This window comes from Myotis myotis, unplaced genomic scaffold (assembly GCF_014108235.1).
Source record: "Myotis myotis isolate mMyoMyo1 unplaced genomic scaffold, mMyoMyo1.p scaffold_m19_p_12, whole genome shotgun sequence".
Lineage (NCBI taxonomy): Eukaryota > Metazoa > Chordata > Mammalia > Chiroptera > Vespertilionidae > Myotis > Myotis myotis.
The window spans coordinates 33,976,109-33,990,646 of record NW_023416316.1 but is presented as its reverse complement, the minus strand read 5'-3'; the positions used below and the strand labels follow the sequence as shown (position 1 = coordinate 33,990,646).

Below are 14,538 nucleotides of genomic sequence, written 5' to 3'. Positions count from 1 at the left end.
GGAAAAAATCCTGACAGAAAAAATTCAAAAAAAAAAAAAAAAGAGAAAAGGAAAACATCATTTATTCTAACATAAGGCACATGTAAAATAACCCAGAAAATAACAGAGTCAAAGGCAGATGTGAGAACTTAAAATGCTATCACAATCAAAGTCTTATTTTCATCAAAAGCTGCCGGCAACTGGCCAATGCCTCCACTAAGTGATGGGCCAAAAAAATCTCCGGCCAAGAAATGAACACCGTGAAAAATACTGCTATTACCTGGAGCTGAAGATGCCCCATCAGGCCAAGCCAACCTGTGAGTACTGAAAGTCAGTGAGTCAAAGTCATGACAGACACCTGTCTGCTATGAATCCCAGGGGCCCTGCCTGGACCCTTGACAATAATCACAACTAAAGGCCTGTCATCGCCTGGTTTTGCCACTGCTGGAGAGTACAGGCCAGTGCCACAGCCACACTGCAGTGTACCTTACTGTGTCAGAACTTGAAATCTGCTGTCGTCCTTTAAAATCTGTTCTTTAAAGCGATTTGCTTTCCTTGATTTCTAAATTCCCTTCAGTGTGAGTTTTCTACCTTAGAAAAAATCCTTGGCTTTGAATTAGCTAATTTACCTTAAGTGTACTGCTTAAATGTACCCTTACTCTAAATTATCTTTAATTTAAATGATATGAAATCCTCCCTTAATAGCTTAGTTCACCAAACTCCAATTTGTATTTTAACTGATGGCGGTGCAGTGGTTTTGCTGTTTGTATTCACTGAGCAATTGGCTATTTTCCCTGAAACACTGAAACCCTTCATCACCTCCTCCAATACACCCCAAAACAGGCCCCTCTCGTCTCTCTCTCTCTCTCTCTCTCTCTCTCTCTCTCTCTCTCTCTCTCTCTCTCTCTCTCTCTCACACACACACACACACACACACACACACACACACACACACTCCAAATAGAAACATTTTATTCCCATATCTTCTAAAAACCAGTGAGCTTGGTTTAGCAAATAGTTGACTAGGTATACAGTTTGAAAGTAATGCCAAGGATCTAGGGCCTAAGAATTAGAAGGGTGGCTTTGTCCTTAATTCTCTGGAAATGCATGTTCATTCTTCTTATGACATCAGCAGCCATTCTGCCCTGCAAAGGGTAACTAACTCAGGCTGTTTCTCTTGTGTTATCATATCACATTCCCCATTAATCCTCCAGATTAAAGAGGAGCTGAACAAGTCCCAGTTCCAGAAGTGTCTCCCCCTGCCAGCTCCTGTCCTTCCCAGATGCAAGTGCCAGAGTTCTGCCGTGGAAACATCCGGCCCTGTTATCCCCGGCTACCATGAGAAGCCAGCCTGGCAGTGGGTGCTTCTGACCCATGAGCACTCTAAGCCTAGAAGCAATCTCCTATATCTGCAGTGAATCTAGTCCTCTGAGGTATTCATGGCAGCTCACAAAGATGTCCCTATACCCAACCTCCATGGTGTGTGGCTGGTCTGTCCAACCAGCCCCATACTGGGACTCTGAGTCCAGGTCTCCAACATGGCTCCCTCAAACTGAAGCCTAACCTTAAGGACCTTGACTGTTTCTGCAATGACCTCTCACAGGATTAGATCCTGCTTCTCAAATCAATCCACAGCCCTGATACTGAGAACTACCACTTATTCAAAGTACCACGAAGTCCTCTAGAATTGAACACCCCGGAGTTGTGTCTCTTAACCCCAGGGTGCCTCAGAATTAGCTTGAAGTTCAATACTATCCCCTCAGAATGAGAGCCACTGCCTTAGACACCAAGGTGCCCAGGCCAATTATGACAGCAAACAATTCTAGTTTGGAAGTTGCTTCAAACTTTTTAAGAAGTGGCTATAAAACATAAAGTCATAAAATGGTATCACAGTATGGAAATTATTTTTGTGAGAATGTATTGCCGTGTTCATCTCACCATGGTTCTTGGCATTAGGAGATCTAGCTCCAACTCCCCTACTCAAGATCCCTCCTGAATTACATGCTATCAGGAACTTTCCAGTTCCCCTGACTCATCAGGTCTGTAATCAAGGCAACCTGTTGTTACTATACAAGGACAAACACCCTAAATCACTTGTCCTACCTCATCTCATAACACAATTGCTGGTTTCTCTCTACTCTCTCTGACTTTTGACTTCAGGATTATTCAGGACTCACTACCAGTGTGGTTAACCCTGCTTCGGCAGCGTAAGGAAGACTCAGTTCTCTCCTTCATCATGAATGCAACTTTCTCTAAAGGTCAAAAACCTTCAGTTACTCTTTTCAAACTATCTCCTCAGGTATGTAAAAGCCTATTTCTGGGTTGTAGAGTTATTGTAACTATTTTTGTCCTTATGTTTTGTATATAAAGATATTTTAACAATAATGAAAGAGGGTAAAAACAAAGTCACTTCCATTTTAACAAAAAGTAAGCCAAACAATATAATCCACCTGATCATCCTGCTCTCTGGAAATCAATCATCAAATTTCTACACGTAGAACCCTCACCAAGTTCCCTATGGCCTTCCCAACTGAAGCCCACTATTTCTTAAACCCTTTTTATGCAACCCCATTGTAGCTAAATTCAGGACACTATAAATGTTAGATCTTTCTCATGGTTCAGTCCTTATGTATAGATTTAGCATGCTACTCTCCTGATCCAAAAGACCCATTGATTTATGGATTTCATAAATTCTAGATAAGTAACTCACATTTAGTGGGGCACATCACACTAGGAGAAGTAACTGAGTATAGGGGAAATGTATGCCTCAACAATAAGTTTCTATATTCTAATTTCAAACCTTATTTGTAAAACTTTCAAATATATATTGCTTCCATAATAAAACCTGTAGAAGGGACAGCTCACTTGTTCGTTCATTCATTTGTCACATGCATACTACATAGCAGGCCTACTCCAGCTATTCTAGCTGTGGGGCAAAGCCTTCCTGCCATGGTAAGAGGTTGAAGACAAACTGGAAGGGGAAAAAAGGGCCAAATTAAAATCTCCGGAACGTTCCACAAGTGGAACTACTACATCAAGTCTCAACTCTGATGTTTTTAAGCAGCCTTCACCCATAGAAAGAAGAATGGTGGCCCTCAAAGATATGTCCATGCCCTAACTCCCGGAACCTGTGAATATGACCTCCTTTGGACAAAAGATCTTGAAGATGTAATTAAATTAAGGATCTTGGGATGAGATCATCCTGCTTTACCTAGATGGGACTTAATCCAATGAAAGTGTCCTTAAGAGAGACACAGAGAAAGAGGAGAAGGACATGTGATGATGGAGGCAGAGATTAGAGTGATGTAGCCACAAGGCAAGGAATACCCAGATCCTCCAGAAGCTGGAGGAGGCAAAGAAGGATTCTCTGCAAGTCTTCAGAAGGAGCATGATCATGCTGACACACCTTAATTTCAGCCTCAGGCCTCCAGAACTGTGAGAGAATAAATTCTGTGCTTTAAGCCACCAAGTTTGTGGCAATTTACTTCAGCAATCACAGGAAGCTAATGAAGCCATACACTCTAATTTGTAGTAAGATTTTCTCACACTACAGCAACAGAGGGGGTGCAAGGTTGATATATAATAAATCCTTAATGGTCTCTCTATATAGTTTAAGGGCTAGGGCTGGGTTAGGAGAGTGGGAAAAGGCAACCCAAACTGATTCAAGATTATTATTCTGCTCATACATTTGTAATCTTACTCTAGGAAATATAGAGTAGATTTTTCTTGTCTAGTCTACCATGAGCTATATCAAACAAGAAAGAAAAAAAAAACATATCACAAAGACTTCCTGATTTGTTTCAGACACAATGTCTTTAATTTTCAAAGGAATTGTTCTCCAAATAATTTCAGAAATATACTTTTACATAGGCTGTACACTTATTGGATCCCTGCTTTTTATTCTTTTCAGGCTGAAGACCTCTCTCATTAATCTCTTTTTTTTTGCTACTGACAAAATATGTGCCTCATAAAGGAATTTTTATATGACAAGAGTGGATTTGGAAAACCATAATTTGTTCTGGAATTATCCAGAGTTCCAATTTTGTTACATAGTAACTATAAATTAAACCACAAACCAAGATTGTAGATACCCAATGCTAAATGCAAAGAAATTTCACATTCAAATAAAAGAAATTTTAAATAAGACTAAAGCATAAGATGGCATAGAAAGTAGTAAAACTAAAATGAAACACAGAAAGAGAACAAGGTTTTATCAGTTATTTTTTTGTGCACTGATCTGAGTACCTAAACATAGCTTGGGTCGCTAATTAAGCATTGAGAAAGATAGATGACAAGTGAGGGAAGGGGAAATAAATAAAACTCTGAGTGAGAATTTCCTGACAAATAAATGTGCCTTGCCAGTTAATTTTCACGTCCAGAGCTGAGCAACATCTGCATCGCTTGCATTTCCTTTCATTTCCCGGACACCAATCACTTGCTCATTTATCATTCCTGTACATACGGTATTATTGAAATGTGCTGATTCATCGCTTTCCATTGGTCAAATAACACCCAGAATTACCTTCCAAATGCTTTGCATATAGAGATGACCAAGAATTACAAATCAGTGAGGCTCCTTTTTAATAACATATTCAGGAAAAGATTTTGTAAACCTGATTTCTTGTAATTTCTCCCATTAGCATGGGGACCATGCTCTCTGCTGGCTCCATGGGTCTGCACACCACTCTCCCTCCACGCCTGTTCATTTTACATGCTTTCATGTGTAAATGGATGAAAATTGCTGTCAATTGAGAGCATTTGGGATCCATTTGCCTTGCCTTCTCTTAAGTAAAAATATAAAAAGAACTGGGAGCAAATAGATGTGACTATTATGTAAGGAGACTTTTTAGTATGTTCTTTGAGTAGTCGGTCCCCAGGAATACACTATCTTATAAGTGAGCCGATCAGACTTTATAAATCAGAACTTAAACTGCCACCCTTCCAGAAAGTGGCTTCTTTCAGAAGTATGGGCACATGTATCGAATGGTCTATATTTGAGTCATTTTTGCAACCCTCTCAGAGTCTAGCAATGTGTCAATTGAAGGTGTCTAGAAATTGTTTATTGATTATAATGGACATGTGCATTTCCCTTTTCCAAGCTGCAGAGTCTCATTTAGAGATGCTGGCAAACTGCATATTTAGTCACCCTGCTGTGTTAGCCCTCCTGAAAGTTTGTAGGACCTCTATAGCAGGACAAGCACGTATCTAAATCTTGTTTTGAGCAACCTGCTGAAGGCAACTGTCCATCACACACAGCTAAAGGCAAGAGCTGAATTTAGTGAGAAAATATGATCTCTTATAAATTTAATCTGAAACATCTCTTAAGATACATATTAGATTCTTTCCTCTCTTTTCCTCCTCCTTTCTCTCTCTTTCTCTGGCAGGTAGAAAATGGAAAAATTGGCATATACAGCACACCTACTGTGTGCAAGATAAGCTTTGTGCTAGGTGCTTTATCTCAATTAATTCAGTTATAATAACAACATTGTCCTTGCAGCAACCTGAGCTCAGCATTCATGCCAGTCCACTGCTTAGTGGTGTAGACTGAATATACAGCCAGATAGCCAACACTTATTGTCCATTATCTTTTGCCTACACTGTGATACCTTCAGCAAAGGGACTCAGTACAACCAAGTGGTCAATAGGCAAATGTTAGAGCTAGTCAACAGTAAGCAAACTACATGGAATCATATTTTTTTAAATAAAACATTAATGGGTAAAGGTAAGAAAATGGCCTATTTATCACTGGGCATCATTCTAGGAACAATCAGACTTAAGTGCAGGTATTGCAGACAAAGGTTGTAAATACTGGAATAAGACTACAGTCTGCTGTCTTGGCCATAGACAAGAATAAAATATGGATGTCAAATCAAGTAGCATGGGAGGTGGGGCATGATCTGGCACCTAAGAAAGATTAAGGTAAACATAGTCACCAGTTCAGACACAAATACAACTGATAATTCCATGGGAATTTATAGTTTTAATCAGTATTTAAAGCAAGTAAAGACTATTAGCCAGATGTACCCCAGTGTGACCTCAATTGCATATGATTTCTATTCTTAAAGGTCTAGGAGAATTTAAAGTAAGCCTAAATCCTAATTCTAGAGCCTGTGTCCTTAGGAGGCAAGAAGGTGCTATACATAACCTTTCCAGAGATATATGTCACCCTCCAAGAGTTTTTGAGAAACACTTTATACCTAAAGAGTCCAAGCCCTGGTTTGTCTTCATTGACTTCTATCCTACATCTTTGTATTCCATGGATTTGAAAAGGTAATTTTAACAGGAATACAGCTACCCAAGGATTTGTCAGAAATATTCCAATTTGTATAGAATGAATGCATTTTCAACTATATTTTCCATTAACAACTAATACAAGGATGAAACTATATCCAACTATATCCTCAAATGGAAAACAAAGGATGCCACTACAATAAAATGACATTTAAGATTCTTAATACTCGCTGAAGTAGTACTGATGAAGTCAAAGGAAGATTTTCCACAAAGGCTGTTGGAGACAAAATCTCCAACATTAAAGAAGCATCCAATATGCAAAATAAAAGCACTGACAAACTTGTTAAGGTACAAAACTAAGACTAGGCTAAAGGAATACCTGCTGCCTTTGTCCACACCTGCCCCCTCTTTCTCCATCTAACTTAGTAGGTGATAAATATTTCAGATTCAGACATTTGGAGAAGAAGATGGTCAAAATAATGTTGAGAGAAAAGGGCATTAAGAAATTATCAGTAATTTCTCTCTCCAGAATCTCCATAGCTATGCTCCTTAACATATTTGTTAAAAAAAAATTTACTGTTAAAGATTTATGAGAGAAACATGGGTTAAAGGGTCAGGGGTCATAAGCAAACCTGTGAAAGTATTTAAAACATAATCCTATATAATAAAAGGCTAATATTCAAATTGTCCCCTCGGGAGTTCGACCGACTGGGAGTTTGACCACTCACTATGACATGCACTGACCACCAGGGAGCAGTGCAGAATGAAGGCAGTCCTTGGCCAACAGCTGGAAGCCAGGGGAAGGAAGGCTCCGATCGGCCCTGATCGCTGGTCAGGCCTAGGGACCCTACCCATGCATGAAATTTCATGCACCAGGCCTCTAGTATAATAATAAAAGACAATGATAGCACATAAAGAAAAATATCAATGGCTTTTTACTTATCTTCAATTCATAAAAAGGTGGTTACTAAACAATACATTTCCATGGTCTATTCCTAGCTCACTAAAAAGCCTGAGAATATTCTTTCCACACAGGTCTGGTCACGTATTTGTTTTGCTCTATTGCAGTACTCTCCATATGCAAAGACATAACATTTGTTTAGTTCTCTATCCTATATTTATATTTTGTTTTGTTTTTGTGTTACTACAGTAAATTTCAATTTCTGTTATGTTAGACCTTAAACTCTCACAAATGTAGAAATGATATCAGTAAAAGTATTTGTATGTCAAATAATAATAATTTAAGAGTGTTTAATTATCTAAGCAAAGACATTGTTAGACTAAGGGGACTCTAATACTTTAGTAGCCTGTGTAAGCAAACCAATGTCAATAAATTGAAACCTAAGGACAACCAATCACAATTAGCCAATTAGGCTGTTCCCAATAAGGTAACTGTGTAGGCTATAGTCAATCAAATAATTTCCTGCTTTATTTCCATCTTCTGTATAATAAAGTCTTTACTCTAGCTCCTATTGGTGGAGCTCTCTTAACCACTTCCAGTTTGTCACTGTCTGATTCAAATCAATTTTTCCTCAAATAAACTCTCAAAAATTTTAATATATGTCACTTTATCTTCTAACAGAGGGAACAAGTGGCTTCTCATTAATAAAAGCACTGATTTCTAGTGGCATACCTGAGCAATGGGAAATCGGTATAAAGCCTCCTGACTCTCATCATAATAATCTACCCACTGAACAAACTGTCCCTGAGTTGTAAAATTAAAATAACTTTTAGCAAAAAAATCTAGGAATATACAATTGTCTTAAATGTAAAAATTCATCTTAAATTCTTGCCTATTTTTATTGAAATATTTTCTGGAAATCTCAAGCATAACTGTGTATGAGTCTTGTATTTCTTAATCTCTGTTGTAATATAAATTTTCTCATCCCACTTTATCTATCAAGGTCTTTGAGTCTCTGTCTTTCTGTCTCTGTCTTTCACCCCTAACCCACAGATTATTTCTAAAAGCAACTAAGTGAAAAATGACACAAAAAACAAAAAAAGTATTTTGTTAGCATTTTCTGTCTATGGTATTTTCTGTCTGTCACATTAAGTGAGGGATTAGAAACTTATTGTTTTGTTTCTCTCTGGACAGTTCAGAGCCCATTCCCAACCAGTTTTCTCCACCACTACTCTTGAATCCTGTTTCTGTGAGAACCACAAAGAAATATAAGCCCCAATGACTCAGTTTCTCTGGGCACTGCTGCAGCGATGGTGTCAAAAGGCATGCAGTGGCCCAGGAACACTGGCATCTCCTCCAAGTTGGGAAACCAGAACATTGCTCCCCATTTCCCTCATTTGAATGAGCCTGTCTGTCCCTGGTGTTCTGTTTCTCAGAGTAACTTCCTCACTGGTCAGAAGAAAATGAAATTAAATCTCATTTTATAGAAAATATGATTTAGGGAACCAAGATGGCGGCATAGGTTAACGCCGGAGTTTGCTGCCTTGAACAACTACTTCAAAAGTGAAACTAAAAGACGGAACGGACATCACCCAGAACCACAGGAACGCTGGCTGAGTGGAAGTCCTACAACTAGGAGGAAAGAGAAACGCATACGGACACTCAGAGGAGGCGCAGTGCTGAAGTCAAATTCTGAGGTGCGGAGTGCGCGGAGCGGGCTGGCGGCGGAGGGCGCGGTTGGCATTTTCAATCGGGAGGGAGTCGCAGACTCTGAGCTCCAGATAAGGGCGAGTCTTTAGGGACCCAGACTCAAACGGGAGAAGCGGGATTGTCTGGCTTCGGTCAGAGCGAGTGCAGCTTTCTCTCCGAGGTCTGCAGCGGTTGCTAGGACTCAGAGAGGCAGAGCCCCTGGGGACAGGACTGAGAGCTGCCATAACTGCTCTCTCCGGCCCACCCTGTTGATCCTGTGCGACCCGCCCCGCCCAAGCCCTGCACAGAGGCATTTGCCGGATAGCCTCAGGCAAAGGCTAGATTAGCACCTCCCTAGAGGACAGAAGTTCTCTCACTGTAGACACAGCTGATTTTCACAGCCACTTGGCCTGGAGGTCAAACCCTCCCTGGTATTAGATACAACAATCAAGGCTTAACTACAAGACTGCGCACAAAGACCACTAGGGGGTGCACCAAGAAAGCATAACAAAATGCGGAGACAAAGAAACAGGACAAAATTGTCAATGGAAGATATAGAGTTCAGAACCACACTCTTAAGGTCTCTCAAGAACTGTTTAGAAGCCGCAGATAAACTTAATGAGATCTACAAGAAAACTAATGAGACCCTCGATGTTATGTTGGGGAACCAACTAGAAATTAAGCATACACGGACTGAAATAACGAATATTATACAGACTCCCGACAGCAGACCAGAGGAGCGCAAGAATCAAGTCAATGATTTGAAATGCGAGGAAGCAAAAAACACCCAACCGGAAAAGCAAAATGAAAAAAAGAATCCAAAAATGCGAGGATAGTGTAAGGAGCCTCTGGGACAGCTTCAAGCATACCAACATCAGAATTATAGGGGTGCCAGAAGATGAGAGAGAGCAAGATATTGAAAACCTATTTGAAGAAATAATGACAGAAAACTTCCCCCACCTGGTGAAAGAAATAGACTTACAGGTCCAAGAAGCGCGGAGAACCCCAAACAAAAGGAATCCAAAGAGGACCACACCAAGACACATCATAATTAAAATGCCAAGAGCAAAAGACAAAGAGAGAATCTTAAAAGCAGCAAGAGAAAGAAACTCAGTTACCTACAAGGGAATACCCATACGACTGTCAGCTGATTTCTCAACAGAAACTTTGCAGGCCAGAAGGGAGTGGCAAGAAATATTCAAAGTGATGAATACCACGAACCTACAACCAAGATTACTTTATCCAGCAAAGCTATCATTCAGAATTGAAGGTCAGATAAAGAGCTTCACAGATAAGGAAAAGCTAAAGGAGTTCATCACCACCAAACCAGGATTATATGAAATGCTGAAAGGTATCCTTTAAGAAGAGGAAGAGGAAGAGGAAGAAAAAGGTAAAGATACAAATTATGAACAACAAATATGCATCTATCAACAAGTGAATCTAAGAATCAAGTGAATAAATAATCTGATGAACAGAATGAACTGTTGATTATAATAGAATCAGGGACATAGAAAGGGAATGGACTGACTATTCTTGAGGGGGAAAGGGGTGTGGGAGATGCGGGAAGAGACTGGACAAAAATCGTGCACCTATGGATGAGGACAGTGGGTGGGGAGTGAGGGCGGAGGGTGGGGCGGGAACTGGGAGGAGGGGAGTTATGGGGGGAAAAAAGAGGAACACATGTAATAATCTGAACAATAAAGATTTAATTAAAAAAATTTGATAAGGACAACTTAAAAAAAAAGAAAATATGATTTAGGTTCTTTTTATGTATATTTTATTGATTTTTACAGAGAGGACGAGAGGGATAGAGAGTTAGAAACATCAATGAGAGAGAAACATCGATCAGCTGCCTCATGCACACCCCCTACTGGGGATATGCCCGCAACCAAGGTACATGCCCTTGGCCAGAATCGAACCTGGAACCCTTCGGTCCTCAGGTCGACACTCTATCCACTGAGCCAAACTGGTTAGGGCTGATTTAGGTTCTTAAACTCATCTTGATTTGCAGGGACACAAGTTTCCCAAGTCATTATCTTTGGGTCAGAGGCACTAATAATAAAGGCAATATTTGATAAAGTAAATATTCACACAGAAAGAAACCATGAAAACTCAGTAGAGAAATTAGTCATTGTTCCTATATTGTCTTTCAGAGAAATGAGATACATTTAAAATGCTGCCCTACACTTTAAGATGGAACCATGATTAATGACCATGTCTCCACTTATCCAGCTAGAAAAAGAACAGCGCAACAAAACAGACATAAGTATCTTAAAAATTGTGGGTAGAGAGGGAAATGTATTTTCCATCTTAAAAATAAAAATTAAACAGGAAAGTAACTGCTGCCTCCTTTCAAAGGGTTAAGCATTTCTGATTAGCTTTGGGTCATGCATTACATTTTGAGTGCCTAAGCTTAAAGACACACTTCATTGAACTCCCATCTAGCAAGCTTCATGCCCATGAAGGTGTTCCTCTTGATTGCTTCTCATCTGGGCTACAAAACGATTGGGTTGGAGACTGACATTGATTAACTGCAAGGGAACCATGTTTTACTGTGACAGCTGCTAGGACTCTGTCAACAAATCAATGTATTTTTTTTTCTTTTCGTCTTAACTCTCCCGTTAGCATCCTGCTGTTACTAGAGATGAAAAACATCTCTATAACTGTCTGCTGATTGACCACTTTCTGATTTGCCAATCACATAAAATGTTTTTATGACAGAAAAAGCTAACCCTTCATTCTAAGCAGCTTTTTGCACACAAAAAGCACAATTTCCTGGAATCCTCTGGGGTGTGGCTGCTGCTCCTATAATTCAGAATCACAATAAAGAGTAAGACATATTTTGCAGAAAAATATCCCTGTACCTCCTGGATTTGATCAGTAAGGTTACAAATGCACTCTGTTCATCCAGTGAATTTGGGGAGTATTTTAACAGTGGTCCCACCCACTGATCTTCTGCTGTCTGGATAAGGTAGTCACCCTTAGATACATTTGATTATGTTGAGATTTAGACTGTATTCTCTAGAAACATACACTGAGACAGAGAATAGTATACACAAGGGAGTACCCTTGAGAGCTACAACTGTAAGGAAGGGAGGGTGTTGGAGCTAGGTAGTGGGAGAAGCTGACGAGCAATATAACTGCAGCTGAGACATCCTGAGGAGCTCCAAGGGTGGAATGGCTCTTAAGAGCTGTGTCACATGAGGAAGGGTTAGGCTTTCATCCCCATAACAGCCAGGTGGGCCTTGTGCAGTTGTCTTTGGGTGGGCATAACCTTGGTTGAGTGAGTTCTTACAGCCAAGGTCAATGCCCAGTGGCAGCTGTGTGCTGTTAGCAAGAGAGAGTCCAAGCAACAAGGGATGGGTGCATCAGACAGGATGGAGGATCTGAACAAGCCATGGAGCTTCCACTGGAAAAAATACAGACTTCTTTTGGCCTTACATGTAAAATTCAACATTTTATTTATGATGGGTCATTTTCACAGGGAAAGTGCATTCTAGGTTTGATGGGGTTTTTTTGTTGTTACTGTATTACTGCATTTGTGTGTGTATGAGATCCTATTTACATCTAACTTAAAATTATTTCTTCCTAAAACTAATAAAATAAGAACTTAGGAAAGATCAAGTCTGATACATTCATTTTACTAATAAAGAAACTTTTTCCATGTCAAAAGGCTGGTTAGTGACACAGCCATATCTAGAAGTAGGTCCCATTCTAATATCCTGTCGAGTTACCATTCTGCTTAATTTAAAAACCTTTGTCCATTTTATTCCTGCCTGTACTGGAAACACTGGAGAGATATGAAAGAAAACCAATGTAGTTTACAATCTTGAAATCATCTTTGCTAAAATATGCTCCATTATTACTGAAAATGTTTTTCTAAGAATAAGATCTGACAACATTTATATTAGCTGTTTTATAATAATCTAATGTGAAACTCCCACTTCCTTTTCCCTGTAGAAAGGCACCAATCTTCCCATATTTTAATTATGAAGCCAATGTTCTCCTTCCTCACTATCACCTGAGTCTATCTCAAGTAGCCATGCCCCATGAGTGAGAGGGCTGTGCTTCTTCAGAATTAATCATACTTCATTCAGGCTCAAGTACACTCTCCCCATTCTTTGAGCCTTCCTTTGCCTCTACTTAATATATTTTCAGGCTGATGTTTCAATTCCCTTTGCATGTCAGATTATTTGTCCTACTGCCATAAACTGCTCTTTTAAAAGATAATTTCTGTCAACATTTCATGGGTCTTCCTGATCCCCCCAGCCCCACTGGCGATAATGTAAAGCATCTAACTGCAGGAAGTAGGAGCTACAGCTGCCAATCTATAGGAACGGTGACCAAAAGCGGTGCACCCTCCCCAAGGTGATGGCACATTCTCACGTAGCACAGCAAGCATCGGCTGCTGAAGCTGCTCCAATCCATGTGGTGTTTTCTTGTGTCTACTTTTTTCCTTCACTTGATTCTCATGATTTAAGACAAAGATGACAATGACAGTGATGGTGATGATAACTGTATCCATCAAACACTGACTGTTCCAAATACTTGTATAAATATCACCTCATTTTTCTCTTGATCTACAAAGGGGGCATAACATATTTCATAATTGTTGCAAAATTAGCCAAATACATATTTATTTTTTGTATGATCCCCAGTTTCCAGAACACAGTAATTTATCCATACTAGTCTGCTATATGATGCCCCCATGGAATCTTCAAAGTTATTGCTGTGTTCCTGCTGGAAATGTCATACCACTTCCACATTCAGTATCTTATAGCTGTTCCATATGCTTTACTTGATTTTTTTAATGTATAAATTTTGGCAGAACCTCTGTCTTCCTCAATATAGCAAATAAAAATAGTAATTAAAAATGGGAGGCTAAAATCCAGTATAAAACACTCTTTATACAAATGCATGTCTCTTGCCAACAATCCCCCCGAAAGCATCCAGTATATAATACGCCTAGCATAAAAGAAAATCCTACTGTCACTCGGATCTCTTCTTAATACCTGTTTCAGCACAACCTGGACCCAAAAAAACTCAGACACAAATCTAATTCAAATTATTCCTGAGGTTTTGTTTGTTTGTTTGTTGATTGGGTGAAGAGATAAAGGAAGGAATTATGACTCCAATCTTATAAAAACATAAAATTCCATTCAATTATCTCTAGCTTATCCCAGAGTTTTCCTTCCTCCAATAATTGCTACATCTTTCCCACATTTCCCTCAGAACATTTCTCCTTATTGTTACTTCCAACAAAATTTTTCTTTCTCTCTATTCTTTCATTCAAAATTCTCCCCTAACTATCCCCTAAATCCTCTCATCTTACAGAATCACTTTGCATAATGAAACAGACAAACTTAGTTTCAGAAAGAAAAGAAAAAGAAAAACAATTAGCATCTATCCAATAGATAGCATTTTGTTCCATTTGGAATTGGTTTAAGGGAGGGGGCTGGTGACGGGTTGGTGGTGGAGAGAATGGGGAAGGAGGTGGTGGAAGTGCTTGTAGAGCTGAGTTTACCCCTCCAAATCAACTTGCTCAATTTTCTTTTTAAATTTGAATACGGCCTAGTTCCCAACACTCTCCTCAGTTTTGGTCTTCTATTAACAACTTATTGTTGGAAAGATCTCCCTGGATATCCTACTGGAATCTCAAACTTAAGTTAGTAAACAAACAAACAAACAAACAAAAAAAACTCATTACGTGCCTTAGGACATATGCTTCTCTGCAAACG

General features: G+C 39.4%; 1 pseudogene; it reads left to right on the top strand.

Moving 5' to 3' along the window:
• The window catches only part of LOC118667725, a 33,612-nt pseudogene extending 29,702 nt beyond the window's left edge, over window positions 1-3,910 (top strand).
• The last annotated feature ends 10,628 nt before the right edge of the window (window positions 3,911-14,538 follow it).